Raw genomic sequence first — 26222 nt, 5'->3', positions numbered from 1 at the left:
AGATGGATATATATATATATATATACATATATAAGAATACTTCATCCTGAAATTAGTTGAGATCTGTGACACTTGAATTATATCAACATGTTTTATTCCTATATCAAACACATTTACACATTTTTATGCAAATACAGTCATTGTGAAATAATTGACTTGGCTGTTAACTTCTTTTGAAGATAAATCAGAATGTGTATAGGTCTATAGAATGTGTACTGGTTAACAGCTCAGACCATCAACACTATCATGTTACATACTGGCATAGGTAACAATCCTAACGACTTTGTACCAGGTATGTATTCCAGGCTCAGCAGGTAAAGTCCATATCAAATAAGCAGGTATGTTTCTTATCAAGTTCACTCAGTGTTTTCATACAGATTATATTTAATTACATAAATAAACAGACAATATACAATGTTTAGTGTTGAGGTTTTACCTTACCATAAATCTGCTTCAAATTGTTTTCATTATTAAATTCTTTTGAAATTGGATATGATTTAAAACAGATTGCCTCCCTGACTTCGTTATGTGATTGTCATGACTCAAAAGCCCTATTTATGTCAATCATTGATACATCTGTAAAAAAAGAAATGTAAAATGAATTTCTTCTTATGTCAGATGCTTTGTTATTAAATCTTCCAGGTGTACGTATATAAAGTATTAACAGCTTGATTTGTTAACAATGAAAACCTCTACCAGGTGGTCATGTTATGAAGTGATTTAGTACCACAGAATATTTATGCAAGATTTCTCAATATTAAATATCATAGTCCCTGTTCTTGCATTAAGTTTTCAGATCAAAAGTTAGTGTACATGTAGAAAATAAATGTTTTTGGATTAAAAGTACGAAAATGTTTTTTCTTTACATTAAACACTTGTTGCTAAGTTAACAAGACGTTTTATGGAGGTCCAGTAGAAATGGAAGTGCCATGTTGTATTTGCTGTGGCGTAGGACTGACGGCACTTTGTATGGGGGCAGCCACCCTGTAATGGGGTTAATTATGTGTGAAGACTGTATCACCGACGGGAGACAACTGTCTCCGCAAAAGGGTTAGTGGTGCTTTCTCGGCACCGCCTGTGGGGTACACGTTTATGTCAGAGGTGCGTGGGGGCTGTCACCCGTGAAGATAATTTGATACAGGGCAGATTGATATCGGATACCCTGTCGTCACATTCAACATATTCGACCTTGTCGGCTTTGTCACAAAGATAAATATTGGTTTAGAGTTGTGTAAAAGTTGAACAGAGTCGTGATAGCTGTTACAATGTTTATTTGAGGGAGCTATCTTATCGTTCAGATCAGCTTTGTGTATTCAAGGCCCCCTAAGTCCTTCAGATCTCAAGGGTTGACAGGGTCATGTATTAAGCTGGATCCCTGGGGACAGAATCTAACAATCTATTAACAAGGTGAGTGCATGTTTTATATTAGCGCAGAAGTGGGGGTATTCAAGACTTAATCTTAGGGTCAGTGAGGACCTTGTGGACAAACACCCTCGGCCACGTTTGGCGGTGTAGATCATGTGTAGAGTGTTAATTTCTATGATATACAGTGGAACACTGTTATATTGAATTCGTCAGGGAAGGAAATATCTTGTCAAATTGTCCTGATTTCAATGTAACCAAGGAGGAAGACCATGGATTTGTGTGAACGGGGATTATAATTAAGTGGGTCCCACTGTATTATAAACTGATGTAAGTACATTCCATATATACCACTGAGGATGTGGAATTTATTTTCCAAACTGATGGATAGCTACTTTGATTATCATACAGACCTTGAATTAATTAAAAGATTAAAGTTATGTATTTTTTAGCTTGAAGACATTGACAAAACTGATCTGTCGGATCAGTTGATATCCAAGCATCAGTTTGATCTTTACTACACTTTTCCTGGACATCTCTGACTTGTGGGATAGGTTGTGAATTTCATTGAGGATTTTTTTCCAACGTAAAAATGTCGATTGATGAATATTACACTTTATCAGATAGAAAACTATATATATTTTGTGTGTGTGTAAAACGTCTGTAAGAAGTCAACATTGTATATATGTCTTACATATATATTCATCTGACAAGTCCAACATGTGTAAGTTTGAAAAACGGAAATATTTCTGAAATATCGGTAATCTTAAGAGTCTCTCCTGCTGAGAATCACCATATATACATGTCATCGAGTGCCTAATCGTTAGGATTCTGTGTTCTTTTAAGGACCTCTCGGGGCTGTTTACAAATTTGACGTCTCTCGGAAGTCTGGACAAGCTAGAGTATATACCGTATTTACATTGAAAACCCTTGATGTTAATGCCGATCTGAGTGAAATCTGACTAGAAGATATCAGAAACTTTGGACCATTTTATGTCATCGTGGGGCTTTATAGATCAGTGTTACTATTGGGATTTACCATACAAACCAGGTAAGAGATTTATTTCACCTATACCTGTGTATTCCACCTATACCTGTGTATTCCACCTATACCTGTGTATTCCACCTATACCTGTGTATTCCACCTATACCTGTGTATTCACTACAACATCTGTAACCTGTGGTCCTTAGTCTACAAGGTCATACCAACAGGTCTTAAACAATGTGTTCAATAGGAGTGGTAGGTGAGGAACCTGCATGACCACCTTTTTCTATATGATCAGTATTGGGTACTTTCATTTCACCGCCCTGCAGGAAGGACATAAGAATTGTGCCTGCTGCCCCTATTGCATGATCATAAAAGACAACTAAATTTAGGATCTTTAATATCTTTTCTTTCCTCCTAGTTTACTTTATTCTTCATAGCGTGGCCTTTTGTGGAGCACTTGCTGCTGTGAGGAAGGCTCTGGGTTCTGTCCCCAGGCCGAGACACACCAAAGTCTATAAAAGTGGTAGTTTCTGCTCCTGCTTAGCGCTCAGCATACAGAGAGTGGGACGACTGGTTCGCCTGTTGTCAGTATAATGTGATCGGATGGGGTTTGTTGCTTGGTGTCTTCGGCGGCATGCTTCAGTGATATGGCGCTATATATCGCAGTCTCCCAAAACACGTACCTCATCCACATACACGCAACATACCTTATACATGGGAGGCCATCCTTACATGACCCTGGCTGTTAATAGGAGTTAATTGATAAAACAAACAAAACAAACAAACTTTCATTTCATATAGAATTCAGTATGTTGAATTTCTCTTGAAGGATCGTACCATATTCAGAAAAATGTGTTTGTGGCTGTAATTTGAGAGTTTAGTATACTGTTCAGATTGTGTCTGTGACTTAAACAACTCTGTTCCTCCTATCTGACTGAAGGTCAGGGCAGGAGTCCTTCTTCTGACTAAATTAAAAGGGGTTAATGTTTGGTGAAGTTTATGTTCTACTCCAGATATAATCTGTCTAACATTTGGGAGGGGTTTAATAACAAACATTTTCTATAATAAATTAAGCTTTGTGTTCTTATTTAGTGTTCTTCATATCTGCTATTTTGAAGGCTTGGTCAATGAGCAATTTGATGTTAATAGTACTCAAAAAGATCCTTTTAGAAGTAACATTCTGAAAACAGGGCTATAGTTGTTAAGTATGTTCAGGATCTAGCTCTTATACCACTATTAATTTGTCTTTCTGTCTAAGGACAATATAATTAAAATCTTGAAGATACTTAGTGAGATTGAGATTTGATTTTCTAGTTTCCATGTATACAGTGTGAGTGGTGTTGTATGATTTGACACTATGTGAACACCTGTGTCTATAGAGTGTTCTGAGGGTGACACTATTAGGGGTATAGTGTGGTCGTCATAGATATTGATTGTCTTCAAGGAATTCTAAAAACTTTATCACTATGAAAGGTTTGATAAATTTAGGATTCATTCAAAGGTCAGGAGGTCGATATTTCAATTTAGCAGATAGAGTGAGGAGATCAACAGTTCTAACAATGGCTTTTCATTTCAACAACTGTTGTTAGCGAGGGAAGCAGGGTAAACTAATTGGCTAGGCTAACAGTTAAAGCAGACTCTATCCTTATCCAATTTCCTGTTACAATAAGTCAACATCGGGTCACCTCCAGGTATATATATGATGAATGTGCTGGCATTATAATGTGGTTTTAGTGCCGTAGTTGATGTCACTGGAGGAGTAGGTTTACATTGTCATAGTCGTGAATCAGGGGATTTAACTTAGGGGAGCCATGCTGACAATAACACTATGTAGGTAGAAAGATATTAATATCTTTCAGAAGGAATAATTGTGTTATCATTTATGATAATAAAACTACATGAAGTGATATTTGTTTACAGGTGTATAGTGTTAAAATATATTTGCATACTATATATATACTATATAGAATATCATAAGCCCTCCCCCATCCCTGATTCCAACTGATTAGAGAATTATAGGTTTGCTTTGCGCTTGTCATCTGTCAGGCTGTCTTTTAAACCTAAGTGAGGCAGTGTGTATTCTATCCCAAAACCAGGTCACTATAAACCTTTGGAATTATGAGGAAATGCTTGTCCAGACTATATCCATGGAACTTCATACCTGGAATGTGTGTCAACCTAGTGAGGCAGTGTATCAGATACCAAAATCAAGTCACTGTAACCTAATTTTGACCATTGACCTACATTCAAGATAATTACCAAATATTTGTGCAGAAATAGATTGAATAGTTAGAGGCATGTACTAGAAATGTGATGATTTGATTATAACTTTATAACTACTAACCATACATTTCTAGGATTGAGTTTCAGTCTAAATATCTATATTATGGACTCGCTTATCTTTTCTTTTCTACCTCGAATCATCTCTACCAGGGGTAATAACTTTGCCTCAATAGGAATTTGTTGTGAGTGAGATAAAGCATTAATCATCCTAATTAGCATACAATGACATTTGACTTAGTAACTAACACGTCACCCAATAGTTAAGTACCTAATTGAGTTACGACTTACCAGGACCTCTACGCTTTTTATCACTGTTTTAGGCATTGAAGGTTAATTTTTTTTTAAGTTTTTAAAATAAGGTTCTTCTAGGAAGTTGGAATGTTCTTACTTATTTTCACTTGTCTTTTTCATTATTGAAAAACATTTTTCTGTTAGACATGCAGCTTGTGGCATTTAATTTCAGATATGAAAAGTTTCTAGAGTGTTGTCTACTTTACCTCAAGTGAACAAAGTTATTGATCTGATACTCTCTATCTGTGGAGACTTGCATTTCCTTAGAAATATTGAGAAACAGACTGGTCTTTGCAGATGGGTTGACATGTGGCAATTACTGTTTAAGAATGCATGCAGCAGGCCCTAAAATGTTTAAGCCTACAGCTACTAAAAGGTTAAATATCCATGCATGGCATTTCTTTAGATTTCAGATATTATAGAACACATCAATTTTTCCACCATAAATTCTTTACTTAAAGCTGATTGAAGTTAGATTTAATTTCGTTACAGTATATATGGAAGTTCAGATTAAGTGTGAGTATTTAATATCTACACTTTCAGGATGTAGTAGGAATAATAAATGGGCTTTAAATATTTTGAGGGTGTGTTGGGGAGTCAAAGAACAGTTATGTCTGTGGGGAGAAAAAATAAGAAACCTACAAAATTGTTAGTGGGAGGCATCCAAATGAAGATGAAATGTTAGAAGAGCTTTTAACAGGAGTTGCTTGTGAGCAGGGCTGATATATGGGGCAATGATAAATAACAAGTGCTGTACTGAAATCCCCACCGGGCATGACCTGCCTCCATGTTGGTGTTTTTGAGGGGGATGATTGACATGGGAAGGAGATGGATATCGGGTGAGGGATGTGTCACACCGCATCCCTCTGGTGAAGTATAACTGTCCTACGGTCTATATCAACCCAACGTTGGGTAGTACTATACATTAGGGAATTATGAAATGGAGCAATATCTTTGATTGTTTGGACAGACAAAATCTTATGTTATGAGAATGGTAGTTCAGTTGTATGTCATGTTTGTTTAATTATGTTAGCTAGGGTTCTGTGTTATCAATACACTTGTTTCTATGGCATTGGATACAGTGAAGAAAAATCCGGTAAATAGCCATCATATATCTTTATGTATTTGTGTCATGTATATAGCATTGTTAAGTTTGACCTTGGGGCTTTGTGACATTGACCTATAACTTTGTATTAATATCCAAGATTCAGAGGATGTGCTAAAGTTTTATGTGTTTTTTTGTCGGTTAATATACCATAGGTCTTTGAAACTTCTGATTTGGATCATAGGTTCATCTAGACAAAGCATGAAACAAGATTAGATCACAGTGACCTGTAAGTTGACCTTTGATTGAAATAACATTAGATCATTATGATCGTGACCTAGAAGTTAAAATAAAAAAAAAATTCTATACTTTATCTTATACGCATACTCTATGTTTTAACTTGGAACTTTAAGCTTTTGACAAGGTAATATTACAACTGAAGATGTTGTTCTTTTTCTCTGGAACTATATACAATTTCAAATTTTCAATGTATAGTTTTGACCTTTGACCCATTGCTGCTAGTGTCTACAAGCAAAAAGTTTATCATTCAAACTCTTTTAGTTCCATGGCCATTTCCTGTATAATAAATCTTCAGCTTAAGGACAAACGATGTAAACTTGTTACATATGGTTGTCGTCTATTCTATTTCCCTTCTACTGGCACTATAGTTTTATTACGATATCTTTGAATTGTTAAGTAAATAAATATTGTTCGTTATAAATATCTTGTTAACGGTTTATCCTCAGCTGCTGAGACATGTGGAAGTAATGTCAGACTTTCCCACAGAGCATGTTCTGTCTAACACCGGTTACATAATGCTAAAAAAAAACCAACTGTAAAACTTATTTTAGGGAACTTAATACCCAGTTGTTGACATTTTTACTTGCATTCCACATACATTTACTACATGTGGGTTTGGAGAAAGGTTTTCTCTGATTTGAAGACTTTTGATAAGAGACAGGAATTTTGTAAGTATTCTATTGTTTAATGTTTATAGAAGACACTAATTGTTGAAAAAGTGTTCATGATTAATTTCTCTTTTGTGATATTTGATGCTGAATATTTTTGTATGAGAGATTTGAGGTACGTACTGCTATACAAAAATCTTTACATTGTTTTTCAATAAAAATGTGTGTCCATAGATCTAATATTGGGTCTGTAGCATGTTTGAATGACCTTGACTTCATGTACATATATATAGGCTAATGTTTTTGATGACTTCTCAAAGGACCTGATATTTGACCTGTAGCAAGTAAGAATAAAGACTGCCAAGTGTGTTAAAATATTTGACCGTGCATGGCCTTCATTGAAGGTCATCTTTCAGAAAGCCAAATAAATTTCACAATTTTACCATAATAAAAATTACATCACTTCATCAAACAAGTTATGTATATATTCATAAGCATTTCTAAATGATTATCAAGAGTCTGTAAGAGTATTATTGTTGTTAATTCTTATGTTGCGTTTAAAAGGCTGTATATCTTTGTTATAGAAATTGTGTACGTGCAGCTTTTCTCTTGCTCTTTACACATGCTTTCATAATGAAAGGTTTATTGATGTGTTCATCCTTGTAATTGAGGGAAATTTTACGTAACTTCTTAGCTTTGAGGTTTCTGAGCGTTTTTATGGTCACTTGTGTGGGAGATTAAAGTATAAAGATCTGTCTCTTTAGGATACTTCTAGTTATGTATCTGGTTGTTGTCTAAATGTCACACCATTTGTTGGTATACTGGCATTACAGAACTTGCAGTAAATATAATCATTAAAGTTATCCGACTTTGGTACTGCTTAGTAACAGTGCAGAAAGGTGGAGATTTGAGTTTATTGACTGGTAGGTATCGAGATATTTGTAAAATTAAAAACAACTTTTAATTACAGACATGTCTGGAATATCGCGAACATCGTTTTGGTTTTGTCATGCCTTCAACATTAATAGCTAAGGAAAGCACAATTGAAATGTTGCTTTGGTAAAACTTATATCAGCTAGCAGTAGTGATTACAAAAAAGTCCAAAAAAAGTGTAACAGAGTAAAGAAAAATAACCAGTCATAGATTTCAATCATACGTTAAAGTTCTTCATTAAGATGTAAGATGTTCAACATGCCTTGTATTTGCCATTATTTATGAAGAATTTTAACCCATATCAGCTTATAGATTCTTCTGTCTTGACCTAAAAAATTCATTCAGCTTTTATTCTCCTGCATGATTGATAGATTGACAATTTCAAAAAAGGGGAAGCACATCAGACCGTGAGGGACTGAAGTGTTTTACTGACCTATACAGACCCATGGGCCTTTTGTAATAAATCATTTGTCATAATGTTATCAAATGGATTTTAAGAATGTTGATTCGTTAAAAAGAGTATTATGTGTCCCAATTTGTGTTTTATTTGTTTACAAGTGAGCATTTGCCTGGCCTCTCCCACATAATAGAGTTAGAGAACTCAACTGAATCAGCTTCTACACCTCACAATGATGTGGAGCAACAACACTCAACTTTAATTGTTTTCCTTCATTTATTCAATAAATATCTTTTTTTCTTGTATCTCATAAATTTTCTTCTCAATTAAATTAAAGTTGCTGCTCACAACTGGTATGTGTTATTGGAGTTCAGGATGCTAAAGAATAACAATTAGATTATCTACAAGGGGATTGCAGTGTGTGGAATGTTCTGTTTTCATCCATATAGTCTTACAGAGTGTGGTTGTATTAAGATATGTCTGATAGGTTAAGGTGTGGTCGTATCAGTGGATAGTTCAATTAGTTTCAGTAAGAAATTTTGAAATTCAATGCAAGATTTAATAACTTTCCATGGTGGGTATCGAACTTGCATCCAGAGACCTAAGTACATTTGTAATTGCATTATATCAAAGTTACTTCCCTTTATTTCACAATAAAGGGAAGTAACCCTTATAGGATGTACTACATGAAATCTATACAAAAATAACTTGGACAGCTGTAACTTCTTCAGTTGATGGTTATAATAGAGGATTTGTGAATTGGTGTTTCTATAGGCAATTCTGTATCTGGGGAAACAGATATACAGATAGTAAATAGTTTCTGTCCAGAATTCTGTAATGCCATGTGTAATAGGGCGAGAGTAGTGTGCTGCCAGCCTGGCTCAAATCCACAACCCTGGATTTACTGGTCCGCCACTCTACTGACTGAGCAAAAGAGAAATTTCCCCTCAGAGCGAAGCTGGAAGGTGACCGTATCACTAAGTACAATTAAAATCTGCTACACATGTATTGACATTCACATGAATATGAAAGTTTGCAAAGTAATTTGAGAGCATAGATTTCAACATTTTGAGTCTTTGTGCAAAAACATACTTCTGCAAAGTAAGATAGATTGTTGTTTTTAAGTACTTTAGGTAAAGATCCAGCAACTATGAGGACACCATAGGGTACACTGAGTATGCATAAGACAATTTCTAAATGGCTGCTTGTAAAACTGAATGGAAAAATCATTTGTCTGCTGAAAATTTAATTTAGATTGTCTTTTAATAACTGTTTTGAATTTGTTCGAGGGAATTTGTAAAAATTGTTAATGCATCACATCTGATTGTACAATTGCTGGCACGGAGGATGTTGCCAGATCTGGTTTATGTTAGTCAATCACAATCAAATTTCATAATGGACTGGTTAAGTCTTTGATTAAGAAGAGTCTAAATTTGGCATCAGGGGTGAACGAGTTAAAACCATCCTGTTAATTTGTTGTATAAAGTTTGTTCATGTGAATGACATTGACCTTAATTCCATCACACTTACTATTGGCACACTCACTTGAGAAGGTATGAGGGTTCCCGTTTAGACTTGGCAAGGAGTTGATGTTCGTGTCAGAGTAGAAAAGGTTCGGAAGATTCCCATTTGTATGGGTATCACTGGATATTCAATTTCCGAGACCCTATTCTAAATGATAAAACTTGTTAGCTAACCTGCCCGAAGGGCAAGTGAGCTTATACCATGTTGCGGCGTTCGTCGTCTGTCCGTCGTCCGGCCGTCTGTCTGTCCATCGTCAACTTTTCCATTTAAACAACTTCTCCTCCAAAACTTGGAGACCTGGAGTCCTGAAATTTGACTTATAGCATGCTGGGATGAAGGGCTACCAAGTTTGGTCAAATGAATGACTTTGACCTTCATTCAAGGTCACAGGGGTCAAATAGGTGAAAATCTTTAAACGACTTCTTCTTAATAACCAAGAGGTCTAGAGACCTGGTATTTAGCATGTGACATGCTGGGATGAAGCGCTACAAAGTTTGTTTAAATGAATGATCTTGACCTTCATTCAAGGTCACAGGGGTCAAATTGGCTAAAATCTTTATACAACTTCCTCTTAAGGATGTACTCCTCTGAGAAGTCAAAATTTTCTTGTATTAAACTTTTTTTCTCATATAGATTTTTGGAAATAGGAGTTCATACCATGAAAGAAAAATGGAAGAAAAAACATATGTCCGTGTGCTCGTTTTTGAGCTATTGTCACTCAAAGATACCAAAATGACAAAATAGTGGATTTTATTGGAATTTAGCCGTTCTGACCACATACACTAGAATTTAATGCCACAATTCCCTAATGAGGTATTTGATATGTATGAATGTTTGTAGAATTTATTTTCAAGTATTCTTCGTTAAAAATATACCAGTTATGATTAATAAGAGTCATATTTTTTCTCAAAATAACAACATATGCTACCCCTACCCCTTAATTTTGAGCTCCAAAATGCACCATTTTCAGCCATTTTTGTCAAATTTAACCCTTTATAGAAAAAGTTCTGGTATTAAACTTTTGTCAATAGTTTGCATATCAATAGGGAAAGGGTTGTTCTTTCTAAATCAGGCAGAAAAATGGGGGGTCCGTGTGCTTACTTTTTTGCCCCATTTAAATATTTGTTATTTTTCAATATTTTTGACTAAAAAATAAAAGTGCTCAAATTACCATTAAATGTAGAAATAAAGTGACAAAAGTGTATCATTTCACACATTAATGTTCAATATTTTAATTAACATGAACCCAGTGAAGATTTACAGCAAAAGTTAACTCGATACAGCTGAAAATGCTGACGCGGTGATGATTTAAGTAAAAACAATTTAAGTAAAATATGGGAAAACAGTGGCTCTACTCAAAGCAAAAAAAGACACAATTTCAAAATGGCTGCTAAATGGGCGATTTCTTAAAATTGCTGTGTAAAAAAATCTACTGAAAACAGAAATGTAATTTTTTGACAAAATTTGCTACAGACCACATGCTAGAGATATTGATAAATCGTATTTGAAAATCTCATAACGTTTTTGATCTATGTCGAAACGAGACTTTAACGGGACTGAAACCACAGAAGAATACATCCTTAATAACCAAGAGACCTAGGGACCTGGCTCCAATTTCTTTAAACAAAAGTGCAGACTTAAGTCAAAATTTAAGTTTTTCTCCGTATGTAACTTATATGAAAACTTTAGACTTAAGTCAGTTTTGGACTTAAGTTTGTTTCGAGAAATCGGGGCCTGATAAAGGGCCTGTGACATGTTGGGATGAAAGGTATAAAGTTTGTTCAAATGAATGCCCTTGACATTCATTCAAAGTCACAGGGGTCAAAAAGGCTTAAATCTTCTTCTTGATAACCAAGAGGCCTAGAGACCTGATACTTGGCATGTGACATGCTGGGTGAAGGTCTACCAAATGAATGACTTTGACTTTCATTAAAGTCATAGGGGTCAAATAGGCTATAATCTTGAATTTACTTCTTCTTAATAACCAAGAGGCCTTAGGGACCTGATATTGGGCCTGTGATATGCTGGGATGAAGCGCTACAAAGTTTGTTCAAATGAATGACCTTGACCTTCAATGAAGGTCACAGGGGTCATATAGGCTAAAATCTTTAAACAACTTCTTCTTAATAGCCAAGAGGCAAATGGGCCTTTAACATGCTTGGGCATGATATGAATTCTTATTCTCTCTCCTATTTATTAAGTATGAACCATGCATGATTAGCAGATAGCAGGTGAGCGATTTGGGCCCTTGTTTTGTAAATGTTATGTGATAAATAAGACCTGGGAAATGTCGTTGTTTTGGTAGAAGTCATTAATTTTCTATAAAGTTATCCTTTAGGACACCTACAGCTCTTTTTACACAAGTGAGAAACTTTTACTTCATAGCAATACATTATACAAGGTGTGTCCCTGGCCTACCATTAACCCATCATCATATAAGCTTTTACTCCCCCTCATGGCCTTAAAGTCTTATTAACTTTTAATGTTCTTTCTGATAGCTGACACAACAGCGGTATAAAGTGCAGGTAGTTATCAGTAGATCTGTAAGAAACAAACCTAAATAACTTCTTAGCGAGCAGTCCTTTGATTTCATTGGTTCTCTCTGATGATAGAAATTGATAGATTGAGTAGGACTGCATCCTGTTTCTGTCTTTGATTTTATTGAACAAATTGCTGTCTTGTTGAGCACAAAGAGGGATCAGAAAATTTAATTGAAACAAAAATGTGTCTTTCCTATGAAATGTTTAAGGTGTATGGAATACAATACTCTTCATCCTATTGGTGTTTATGATTGGACTTAACAAAAAGCTCTAAACAGTGACAATACTGTAATATCATTAAATCTCTTCCACCGTTTATTATTGCCAATACCTCCTGCCCACTCCTGCAAAAAAAAAGAAAAATGTGTTGCTAGTAAATACTTAAAATTAGTACAGCTCCTAAAATGTTTGTACAGCTCCTAAAATATTTGTACAGCTCCTAAATGCATTAGAGGGGCCACTGTAACCGAGTGGTAAAGATGTTCCGACATATTACCACAAGTCTTCTACCTCTGGGTTACGAGTTTGATTCCATGTCCAGCGTTCTTCCACCTCTTAAACAGGGCCGGTCCTTAAATGAGAGTGGCTGTTTATAAGGCATTAAACCAATCAAACTGAAAATATTTGTACTCCTCCTAAAATACAGATACTAAATACCTAAAACATTGATTGAAGGACAATTTCATTTTTACTTCAAAAGTGTACTAAAACCTAATAATGCCTCAATGCATATACATAAACCAAGCACACACTAGCTGATGAGAAATGTGTACTCTTTTGCTTAAATACATGGAGGAAGAAAACTATTGGAGAAAAACAAAATTAAATTGTGGTTCAGCAAACCTAATTTGCATTGTCAGTAATAAAAGGAGATGGTCGTGGGCCAGTGCTGGTCCGGGCACGCAGTAAATATTTCATGTGCATCCACATTGTCTTAGGACAATCATTTACGCATCTCGCCAGCGTGAAGTAGGCTGAAAATGGTGCGTTCCAGTCTCCAAGTTTCGGCGATAATCACATAATCAATAACACCTCTATAGTGCCCTTCTCATCCCCATTTTCTACCACTGAGCAGCCGCTGACCTTGTGCTCTTGTCTCTCCATATATAACTAGGTGGTCCATTTTCGACGCGTCGTATTCTGAAGCCGGGGCTGTGCGTAGGAACTACGTGGAACTCTTACTGGTATTGCTCGTTAGGTGACGCATTATTGGACAACAAACTGTAATACAGGGGGTGGCTGACAAGTCAAGGACTTTCTCAATAATCGCAAATCAAATATGGATATGGTTGCTACCCACATGGAGTGGTAGCTCACCCTAACAACGAGCTGTGGTTGAACATTGTAAGCATTAACCCTATCAGATATATTTTATGTCTTTCGTTGGTTGTAAAATGTGTAAGAGGAACTACAGAATATGGGCTTGATAGTATTTTGTGGGCTTTATGTTTTTCTGTTATTACTATGAACACTGATCAAAGTGGGAATAAAAAGATATTCTGCCAGATTTTTATCCTTTTATGCTTTTCCATTGAAATTCTATATGGTTAAATTTTCTTAAGATGAATCTGTTAGATACAAATTTCTGCTTATTACGAAGTAAATTTAAATCCTCGATTTTTTGGCTCCTCTTTATTTATACTTCTTTGAGAAACGTATAACAAATTTTCTTGTAACGAATTATCTTTTGATACAAGGAGATTTTATGGTCCCGTCAAACAAATAGTTGCTCTATATCATTTTTCCGGAATTTTGTTCTGAAATTGCTAGATGTAGCCTTGTTTTAAAGGGAAACTTGGGGCCAAAAAGGGAATCGAATGATAGAAAATCAAATACAAGCAAATAAGTATACAATAGATTGTTGATAATGGAAAATCTGCCAAAGAAGACATTGTTGCTGACTTTGGAATTCGTGAGTAAGCTTGGTAATTACGTTGATTTGGGATACAATCAGCCTATGACTTTAATAATTAATAACTTTTAGTTTCAGAAACTCTATAGTGAATTTCTGTTATTATGAATTATTTCTTATTTTCCCATGAGATTCGTTATAGCAAAGTTTTACTGTAGATTGAATAACATTAGGTTGACCTTACTACAGTCAAACCTCGATGATTCGAACTTCGATGAATCAAATTTCTCGCTGTATCGAACTTTTTGTCTGGTCCCGAATTTCTTCACTATATAACATTACTAACTAACCCATGTATGAATCGAAGTTTTATGAATCGAAGTTCTCGATGTATCGAACTTTTTTCATGGACCATTTGTTATAGAATCAAAGGTAACTGACACTCGATGATTCAATAAAAATTTACCTGTACAGATCAGGTTTTCGCCGATACCCCGCGGCATGCTGTCACACCCAGCTATCTCGTGATGGCCCTTCGCTGGACAATAGGGATTATGACAGCTTGTGTTAATAGCTTGATATCATCAAGATAATTAATATCATTAATAAGGCCGATACCCGGTGCTTTGTTTTTACAAGCTGCATTATTAAATCATTAGTACGGCAAAGATACAGTTAGTCGTTTTTTATGCTCGCCGCCGCCATTGGTAGCGGTTTGTAGAGTTTAAGGAACGGTAAATAGCAAGCCACATTATTAGTATCTCATACTCAAAACTGTTACATTGCACAACTTTGGCATAAATACTGGAGCAAATCGATCATTCTAAATCAAAGTATTTTGTAGGTGTTGTAGCGCTTTCGGTTCCTCCTTTTTAGTTTCGTTTTTACAACGTGTTTTCGTTTTTATATTCATTCCGTAATATTAACCATCGCTTAAATACTCACCAAACGAACACTTGTACATGGGTTAGGCCTAGTACACGTAAGTCTTGCTTATAATATATCTATGTATTGCTAACGATAGCAATACATGTGAATAAATGCATACTTCGTTTTTATTTTGTTTTGCTTGTGGTACAATGATTATAAAGTTTACGGAATGGAGACGACATGTACACAACTACCACAGTTGGTCATGGTAAAAAAACCATCGGTATAATTTCAACCACGAATAATTCGAAGTCTCGATGTTTCAAAGTTTTTCTGACGGTCCTTTGAACTTCGATACATCGAGGTTTGACTGTATATCTACCAAATATTTCATTAGCACGTTTGTTCCCTATATACTAGTTTTCATGGTATTTATAAGTAACATTTCTGTATTGTCTTTTTCATCCTTTTTTCAATATTTTACTTTCCTTGCTTTCATGTTCTAGGGTGATTGGCTGGGTTTGACATGCTTATTTGTCAGTTTTTGCGATATTGCTATAAATGGAAATAGAAAATATCTGCTGTAGGTTTTCTCTCTGATCTGGTACATTATCAAGCACCCAATCACTTAGCTGTATTACCAACATTTAACATTGACTACTACAGGTCACAGTATGGCAGACTTAATGGTATGATATAGATAGATTCAACATATATTATTCAACTGCTGTGGTTGCATGAAGCCATTGTCATATATAACTAGTATCTCCCTCTGACCTGTAGAGGAGGACTTCGTTCTGGAAAAGTGTATAAAACAGTTCCCCGGATGGCAATAGACCTATAGAGTCTATGCAGTGGTCCACTCCCGTAGGAACTAATTGTGACTGTATTCTGTAGGACATCTCAGCTATTACACATCTTTAAATGTTATCAGGATATGATATGGTCACAATAGCAATGTGTTCTGACATTTCAACATGCACATGATTGTCTCTGTCAAATACATATAGGTAAAGAACAGGAGTACTTCTGCTATGGTAATCAGATTCTATCACAGTCTCTGTGTGACTGTCCACCCAAAGGTTGCTCTGTGTTTGCCAACTTTAGGTTCCATTCTCTCTTTTAAGTCAATTAAATGCTCCAGTTTCAGTAGACCAAAGGTTACAGCCTCAGTTGACCAAATGTTCAAGCCTCACTCGAGTTAGTCAGCGAAAAGGTTCAAGCCTCAGTTGAGTTAGTCAGCGAAAGGTTCCAGCCATAGTCGAGTTAGTTGACCAAAGGTTCCAGTCTCAATTGAGTTAGTCAATCAAAGGTCTCAGTCTCAGTCGAGTTAGTCAACTAAAAGCTCCAGTCTCAGTTGAGTTAGTCAACCAAAGGTTCTAGTGTCAGTCGAGTTAGTCAACCAAAGGTTTCAACCTCAGTCAATTTAGTCAACTAAATGTCCCATTCTAAGTTGAGTTAGTTAACCAAAGGTTCTAGTGTCAGTCGAGTTAGTCAACTAAAGGTTTCAACCTCAGTCAATTTAGTCAACTAAATGTCCCATTCTAAGTTGAGTTAGTTAACCAAAGGTTCCAGTCTCAGTCAATTTAGTCAACTAAATGTTTTAGTTTAAGTCGAGTTAGTCAACCAAAGGATCCAGCCTCAGTCTAGTCCAAAAGTCCAGCCTCACGAGTTAGTCGGCCAAAGGTTCCAGCCTCAGTTGAATAAGTCGACCAAATGTTCCAGCCTCAGTCGAGTTAGAGAACCAAAGGTTCCAGCCTCAGTTGAGTTAGCCTGCCAAAGGTTCCAGCCTCAGCCTAGTTAGTCGGCCAAAGGTTCCACCATCACGAGTTAGTTGACCAAAGGTTTCAGCCTCAGTTGAGTTAGTCGGCCAAAGGTTCCAGCCTCAGTTGAGTTAGTCAACTGAAGACTCCAGTCTCAGTTGAGTTAGTCTGCTAAAGGTTCCAGCCTCACGAGTTAGTTGACCAAAGGTTCCAGTAGTTGCAGTCGAGTTAGTTGACCAAAGGTTCCAGTCTCAGTCTAGTTAGGCGGCCAAAGGTTCCAGTCTCAGTCTAGTTAGTCGGCCAAAGGTTCCAGTCTCAGTCGAGTTAGTCGACCAAAGGTTCCAGTCTCAGTCTAGTTAGTCGGCCAAAGGTTCCAGTCTCAGTCTAGTTAGTCGGCCAAAGGTTCCAGTCTCATTCTAGTTAGTCGGCCAAAGGTTCCAGTTTCAGTCGAGTTAGTCGGCCAAAGGTTCTAGCCTTAGTTGAGTTTGTCAACCAAAGTTTCAGTCTTTCATGTGTTTGTGAACCTAAGGCTTCTACTTCTATTTACAATAAAGCTCTCATTAAATTCAATCTACACAGGTCTTTGAAAAAAAAAAGTTGCTTTCTTGATAGGTATGTTGAAAATAAAGGTGAAATAATTCAAGGTTAAGGAAGAATTCTTCATTTTCGATCATATCTTAAAACCTCATATCTCTTAACAAAAACAAAATGTTTTACATGTCTATTTGAAAAACCCATGAGCCTCTTGTTGGCTGTCTATTTGTAAACCCCATGGGCCTCTTGTTGGCTGTCTATTTGTAAACCCCATGGGCCTCTTGTTGGCTGTCTATTTGTAAACCCCATGGGCCTCTTGTTGGCTGTCTATTTGTAAACCCCATGGGCCTCTTGTTGGCTGTCTATTTGTAAACCCCATGGGCCTCTTGTTGGCTGTCTATTTGTAAACCCCATGGGCCTCTTGTTGGCTGTCTATTTGTAAACCCCATGGGCCTCTTGTTGGCTGTCTATTTGTAAACCCCAGGGGCCTCTTGTTGGCTAGAGATATTTGGAAACCAGAAATATTTGAAATGTTCTCATGATCCCAGTTTGTCCTTTTGCCTGTGTTTAATGTGTGTGAGAATCTGGGGAATTATTTAGACATGTATGTAACTATGGCTGTTACTGGTGTAACTATAGTGTGAGTTTATTTACCGTGCCTCAAACGACAGATCACATAAGTTTATTGTGCTTATTGGAAACCTGAATTGATGGCTTAAAAATACAGCTATAGTCAGATTGATTAGTTGCTGTAGAGAATAATTTTCTAATTCGACATTAGAAGTTTTCTAGGTTATGAAAGAACTAACAACAAATAAATAAATATAAATGAAAGAATGGAGATATGGGATTTTTCCCACATCAATGTAATATTAGCAAACTTAAGTATTCATCAAATCAATAATATTTGTTAAAAATTTCAATCTTGAACAAAGATTTAATATGTTTTGTCTCTGTATTGTAGTTTAGGATTGCATCTAGTACATAATTATGTTGCTAAGCATGTGAGCCTTGTTGTACTGATATAGACATTATGGCTGCAGATACTGAGCTGTTCAGAGACACTCTGTAGGTACTCGTAGCCACAGAATTCCTCCCCTAACAGCTTACATTTGTACTGTTAAGTAATTCTGTGTTGTGAACTGATTCAGTGTGGAATCTCTAGGGTATGGATATTCTTTATGTACATTTAGAGTACATCTGATGGTCTGTATAATGTGTTAGAAATCCAGCAGTTAACTCGTTTGGGGTGTGTGTCGACAGTTATACTGCGTGATAATCTGATAATTGAGTAATTACTACTGTTTAATTTCACTGGTATCCACCGAAAAGCTGACATGGCACAAGTTGGAGAGAGAAAAATGTTTTCATGAAGATGTAAAGTAATGCCAACTTGTTGTAGCAGATTATAAAGTTAAATTGTTAAAAATGACACCTGTACATTTATTGTCTATTTGAATTAAGGCTATATATATGCTGACACTTTCCTTGAAATTGGTGCTCTTTTCAGTGGAGATAACTTTGAATAATTAGAAAATATTTTGATATGATTGTTTGCAAGGTCTGATATCATCCTTTTATTTATAAGGGAGTTTAATGCTTTAAGCAACAGCTTAAAGAAGAAATTGAAAAAGACAAAAAACCTATAGCAGGTGTCTCTGACTAGCATTACCCTTGGAAATTCTTAATGTGTCTTCAGGAGTGATTGAGTTAAGCTGTGTTACATCTATCATTACTTTGATAGCTCTAACCTGACAAAAGGACATATTTAAAAAGCAAAATGATCATGCAAATCCTTTGTAATGTCTGTCTGTACTGTTCCTCCTTTTTGTAAAGCTTAAGTCACCTGCCCTTCTGAGCAGGTATTGGTTTTTTTCATCTAAAGTTTAAGTTTATGCGAGAAATGTTCTGATCATTTTTGCACTCTGTGATGTTAAATCCTGTTAAATATTATGATGTTAAATTATGTTAGATTTAAAACTAGTAGTTCTTCTCTTGACTGTTATCTATAATGATTTGATGGACTTCAACTTCTCTAGTCGGAATGATCTGCTTTAAAGTTTGTTGAAATACATTTAATTCAATTTCCATGGGATTGCAGTAACATTAGCACGGTGGAATTCACATTTATAACACAAAATTAATAGATTATAAAATATTCCAGATCAGGTTATCTCCCCTTCAGCAGACAGCCCAGAGTATTTCACAATATTGACAGTAAACAGACACTCTCTCTGTAATGGCCTGTACCAGTTTTACAGTAGATTTGTTTGATTTAGTGATTTAGTCTCCACAGATCTTAGATATACATACAATGCAGTGATTGATAATATATACATATTAAAAGGTGTTCAGTAACAAGCTGAGAAATCTCAAATATTGACACTGGGGAAGCGTTACTTTGATGTGGCTTTTGTTTTTAGTTTGTGTAAATATGGATACAGGTTTGGCCATGTTTGGGAGCCAGAACCATTGTTGGTGCTTGTGATAGATGTCGAGAGTCTTTCCAATATACTTATCTAGTATCTATTGTTCATACATCAGTGAATGATTTTAGTGTTCTCCAGCCAGTGGCCAGTGTATATTTCTTTGGTCAATAGGTCATTTGGTCAAGAGTTCAACAAATAGTGCTCATTGATTTTATGTCAAATATGGGACACATTTCTCTTATATATCTGTAGCTGCCTTTTAAAGATGAAGTGACACTTAGATGGCTAGAGACAAAAGCCAATATGTGATTTATTTGCTGATTTATTAGATATGAGTATTATCAACAAATGCGCCACCATGCCTATTCAAATCCTCATATATAAAATCATACCATCAGACATATTTCTAAGACCATGACTAATTTGTCTAGTTCTGGGTCAACATAGGCAGGACAGTTGGTATATCTCCTTGCCTTTATAGATATTTAGTTCATGTGAAGTTTATATAATTTTCAAATGTTTTAAGCGTTCCTCTCATTCATTAATCATTTCAAAGTTTACTAATTTTTAATTCTTAAATTTTAAAGTTGGATGTGATGTCCATGCATACACACGAAATGTCTGTTTATTTGAGCATAATTGAAGATTATTCTTAAATGTCTCTGATGAAGGTCACTGATAATTTAGGTTGGAGGTCATTGATAAGGATAACTAAAGTCATTCATTGTGGTTTACTGTTGAAGGTCACTGTTAACAGCCACTGTTGAAGGTGACTGTTGAAGCTAATTGTTGTAGGTCATTGAATATCACTGTTGAAGGTCATTGAAAGTCACTGCTGAAGGTCATCGTTAAAGATGACACTAACTTAGGTTGAAAGTCATTTATGAAAGTCATTGTTAAAAATCACTGATAAAAGTCATTGTTGAAGGTTATGGTAACTATGTTTGAAAACCATTGAAGGCCACTGGTGAAGGTCATTGTTGAAGGTCATTGCTAAAGGTCTTTGCTGAAGATCACTGATAACAATTATAATTAAAGGTCACCAATTAAAGTCTTTGATTAAGGTCATTGTTGAAGGTCACTATTGAATGTCATTGCTAAAGGTCTTTACTGAAGATCAATGATAACGATTATTGTTGAAGGTCACTAGGTAAGGTCTTTGATTAATTTCATTGTTGAAGGTCAGTCACTGAAGGTCATTGTTAAAGTCATTGATGAAGGTCATTGTTGAAGATCACTGGTAACGTTTTTTGTTGAAGGTCACCAATTTAAGTCATTAATTAAGGTCATTGTTGAAGGTCACTGTTGAATGTCATTGTCGGCTGATTACTGATGACAATCACTTTTTGAGAGAGACTATCATTGAAGTTGATTACTGTTGGTAAGATACATCAGTGATGGATGTCACAGTAAGATTACTGTTGTCACTAAAGATCACCGTTAAATGTCACCACTAGAGGTCAATAAATTAAGATCTCTACTGGAGGTCATTGGTAGTGGCCACTGATAAAGGTCACAATTTAATGTCCTTAAATACCGTGTCAAATCTCACCTACAGTTGAGCGTTAAGGTAACCTATTGTTTCTGCTGACAGAAGTTAACAGATGTCATTATTTAATGCTTTTTTTGCCAGAACAACTTGTATAAATGGAGTCAGTCATTGAATACATTCAGCAAAAATCATTAAAACACTATAGAATTCTAAAATCTGAACTTCGGAAATTTCTGTAATCAGAACATTGGATACAGGGCGAGACATTCAAGCCTCGTGCAAACCTTTCCATTATTCTAGGGGAGTGATATAACACATGTATAATCTTTATGTAGAATTAAGGGAAGCATGAAATTTGCCACTGGCTTACAATTTAAGTTGAAATATTCAATTTTGGATTAAGTTCAACTTCCTGGGGTATCTTACATATTGATATTGTAGCCCAGTTTTCCTGTATAAATTATTGTTCATAATCTCGTCGTTCAAAACCCATGTATAAAATTGGGGCCACATATGGATTCATAAATTGACTGGTTCATAAGAACCATTACAGATGTAAATGGAGAAATGTAGTTCTTAATTTCTGTCTTCCTAATGCCTCGTCCCTAAAGAGTTCCACTAACAATGGGATGATCATGGATTTGGAAAGAAGGCTTTTAAATCCAGGATGAAGCAGAGGCAGCAAATCAAAGTCATACAAATATTTACATGCTGAATATAACTTTCATAAATACATCAAATTTACTCTAAGCTGCTTTTAACAAAAAACGACACGATATATAATTTGAAAAGCAGACAAATATAATTTTTAAACCTTTTTACATTTGAAATTTAGTGGTTTATATTGAATTAGTACAGTTCTACTGTTGAAAGTTCTATCAAGATTTTTCCTTTTTGTGGTAGATAGGATTGAATGTGGTAGAAAGTTTTTAGCCACAGAGGCCCTTCATGAGTTTTCGTAAAATGGAAATGCATCCATTAGATAACTGTATGTCAGTTTCTGTTTTTATTGTAGATTTGTTTAATACATTGCATGCACTATTTGTGAAGTAATATCTCAGAGAAATGCAGACTTATAAAAGTCAAATTTATTGCACCAATACATATCTGGGAAAACATTATAGTTTTGCAATTCACTGATTTGGGAGATAACTGATGCAGGAGTAGAGAAGTAATGTATAAAGAAAAAGACATTATATTTGAATGCTTCACTGGCATAAAGAGAATTATAACAGAGCATTGAATTAATCGGGTAGGAATTCATGCAAATAAAATGTTGAAGTGACGTTTGGTTTTACGCGTAAATTGAAGTTGCTTGCAGGGTAATCTATTGGCATACATAGCCCAAGGGACAGATGAATTACATAACATGCCAAAACACCCTACTGATAACAATGCTGAGATATTTATAACCTAATGTATGTAATAAATATTGATCTGTTACACATCTTATCCCCAGGACCAGTATGGTTGTAGCGAGTGATGGATTTAATTTAGCTGGAGGGGTTTATTGGAATAGGGGATAATAGGTCTTCTGGTGGTATTGGGAACAACATGTGTGGTAATGCTTACTGTGTTGTTAAACTGTTGAATGGTGGCAAAAGAACTAGAGGTTATCTTTAGATCATCACCAATGAAAGATCACTAAAGGTCAATGTCAATGAAAGGTCATCAAAGGTCAATGTCAAAGAAAGGTCACTAAAGGTCATTGTCAATGAAAAGTCATCAAAGGTCAATGTTAATGAAAGGTCACTAAAGGTCAATGTCAGTGAAAGATTTCATAAGGCCAATGTCAATGAAAAGTCATCAAAGGTCAATGTCAATGAAAGGTCACCATAGGTCATTGTCAATGAAAGATCACTAAAGGTCAATGTCAATGAAAGGTCACCAAAGGCCATTGTTCAACTAGAGGTCATTCCTATCAATTCAGTGCAAAAGTATAATACTAAGGTTAACTGTGAAGTTAGTAGCTAAAGGTGAAAAACCATATCTGAGTCAGGTGAAAGGTTAATGTAGAGTAGTCACTTCTTAAGTCAAATGTTAATCTAGAGGTCAAAAACTGCAATAATGCCATTCCTTAAGATGTGTCCAGTCCTTGAGACATCTTTTTCCCTGTCTGACTTTGTCTGCTCTGTTAGATAAAGGTTGATAAAGATGTCCTTACACAAAGACTTCTATACCAGGTCACATTTTTTGTACCACAAATAACTAGTCTGGTGTGTTATAGCTGTCTATATACAAGTATATCGGTGAATCCAAGTGGACATCCATTCTTGGCTGTCAGGCTCCTATATGGTTGGTTATAATTCTGTTTATTGATACTTTATATAACTCAATGGAAGTCAATGACCTGAGTGATTAGGGGTGTATAGGGACCCATTGATGGAGACATTGGACGAGACGTGTCTACATTGGCTGGCGTAATCTTGGATCAAAACAATGCTCATTGGGCACCAGGGCACTGCAGAATTCATTTACACTGGAAGCATATACATATATTTGTTTAATAGCAATTCCAGCCAACCTCATGTTTATTTAGATAAATGATAGGAGCTTTGGAGCCCATTGATAGGGATTGGACCAAAATGGACTTGGATGTAACCATAATGACCTCTGACCTTTTGCCAGCGACAAAATGGCTCCCTAATAAGAAACCTCCTATCACCACCATTTGTTTGCCCCAATACTTCCTGTTTCCAACACAAGGCCCCAAGCTTTGTCTGGGAAGGTCTTGGCGTCCGTTCGGATGGAGTGGGACGGTTTCCGAAGCCTGATGATGAAGAGGTGCTCCTTTGGACAACTGTCCCCTGGGCACTGTTGGTTACATAACAAACCTCTCCTGCTACGTCTGAAAACATTGGATTTGTTTCTTCCATTTATATTTTGTGCAGTCTAATGGAATTTTTTTTTTTTGCATAGCTTCAGCAAAATTTCTTTCCCTGTAATGATGTAATTGAAAAACTGCCATTTCCTTTTCAAAGACTATATGGCTTCTTATTAATTCAAGTTTATTTGGCCATGAGCATTATTTTCATACATGTCTCTTTTTGGTAATGTTAAGAGACAGAGTTGTGATCCATCACTATGGAAACCAAGGGGACATGATGCTGTTGTAATTTATAACATCCTGTGGCTAGCTTATTTTTTTGTAGATTTCCATTATTTTCACAGCGAGAGCATTTGTTCTCCTAAAATCACAGTTGTCACTTAAAATTTGTTTCTTTAGGAATATGAAATAGATCATTGATGACATTTTGGAGTGATCCGACTTAGGGAAAACACAAGTAAATATATGGAAACAATAACCAATTTAAAGTGGATACGTTTTTTCATTTATGAGCTGGACATTTTTTGTGTATGATGAATTAGAAATTTCCAATCACAATAAACCAAGCAGATATGTAGAAAGAAATGAGTATAGATTGGGATTAATGTGTGTGTTATAAAAGACGGCATTCTGGTGACCTCCAGAGAGGGTTCTAGACCCAAGAAGATGGTTGGATGGAATTCCTGGAATAGTTCCAAACTTGAACTCCAACTGCCATTGTGTTTTTTTTCTGCTGCCAAAATTTGTTCATATTGATGTTTATCTTAACTGTCAATATTTTCTCTTGTTAAACTTTTTTCTCTCAATTTTGATCTAGTAAGCTCAAAATGAAAAAGAAATCTGTACTGTTTAGTTTGATCCATGGTTTCTGACAGACAATCAGAATAAGTTATCTATAAGCAATCCCTGACATTAATATGATAACAATACAAAAAAGCAATGAACTCACCGAAATAAAGGTAGAACAAACTTTTCAGATGATTATTGATAGATACAAAACTGCCGCATTGCAAACATTTGGACAATTGATAAAAATTTTTTTTGAATGAAAGTTGAACCTATCCACTGTGGAATTCTACAGATAGATTTTACCAGGCCTAACAAAAGCACAAACTATAGTTTACCATGATAAAGATTGGGTCTAGTTAAATCCCATATTTCCACCTCTATCTTGATGAGACTACTCTTACCAGTTTGCAGCATATGCTGAAATTATGCTTCTGTGTGTATTGGCATCATGCTGGCAATTGCCATGCTTCAAGGTTAAAATCAAGTCCATCATTTCTGTATTGCCAACTGTGTCAATAATTGTTTTACACAAGTTATTACTTCTGTTATAATGAGCAAATAATCATAGTACAGTGGGGAACTGTTGTCATGGTTACAGAGAAGATTGTCCATTGTCACTAAGGTCTCAATGGTCTGCTATAGGTATTGTAGTCCAATCTAATGGGGATGGTACCATATATAGTGGGTATTAGTATGTTTGATTCTAATGGGGATGGTACCATATATAGTAGGTATTAGTATGTTTGATACTAATGGGGATGGTACCATATATAGTGGGTATTAGTATGTTTGATACTAATGGGGATGGTACCATATATAGTGGGTATTAGTATTATGTTTGATACTAATGGGGATGGTACCATATATAGTAGGTATTAGTATGTTTGATACTAATGGGGATGGTACCATATATAGTAGGTATTAGTATGTTTGATACTAATGGGGATGGTACCATATATAGTAGGTATTAGTATGTTTGATACTAATGGTGATGGTACCATATATAGTAGGTATTAGTATGTTTGATACTAATGGGGATGGTACCATATATAGTAGGTATTAGTATGTTTGATACTAATGGGGATGGTACCATATATAGTAGGTATTAGTATGTTTGATACTAATGGGGATGGTACCATATATAGTAGGTATTAGTATGTTTGATACTAATGGGGATGGTACCATATATAGTGGGTATTAGTATGTTTGATACTAATGGGGATGGTACCATATATATTAGGTATTAGTAGGTTTGATACTAATGGGGATGGTACCATATATATTAGGTATTAGTATGTTTGATACTAATGGGGATGGAGGTCAGGCAGCATGTTTCAGTGAGATAGCACTATAATGTAAGTGGATGGGGTGTGTTAGTGTCTGGAGGTCAGGCAG

General features: G+C 35.7%; 1 protein-coding gene across 7 annotated transcripts in view; it reads left to right on the top strand.

Moving 5' to 3' along the window:
• The first annotated feature begins 1056 nt into the window (after positions 1 to 1056).
• LOC138318158 (neurexin 1-like) overlaps positions 1057 to 26222 on the top strand; it is a 206814-nt gene continuing 181648 nt past the window's right edge. For 2 of the 7 annotated variants that reach the window (XM_069260297.1, XM_069260298.1), the window contains exons 1-2: positions 1059 to 1407; positions 2209 to 2413. The gene's annotated coding sequence lies outside the window, so the exon portion shown is untranslated. Of the gene's footprint in view, positions 1408 to 2208; positions 2414 to 26222 lie in introns of all 7 variants that reach the window. The other 5 variants (XM_069260302.1, XM_069260300.1, XM_069260301.1 and 2 more) reach the window with 4 other exon arrangements.

Source organism: Argopecten irradians, chromosome 3, assembly GCF_041381155.1.
Source record: "Argopecten irradians isolate NY chromosome 3, Ai_NY, whole genome shotgun sequence".
Lineage (NCBI taxonomy): Eukaryota > Metazoa > Mollusca > Bivalvia > Pectinida > Pectinidae > Argopecten > Argopecten irradians.
Note: the sequence above shows the minus strand (reverse complement) of the source record. Positions and strands in the feature narration are given on the sequence as shown.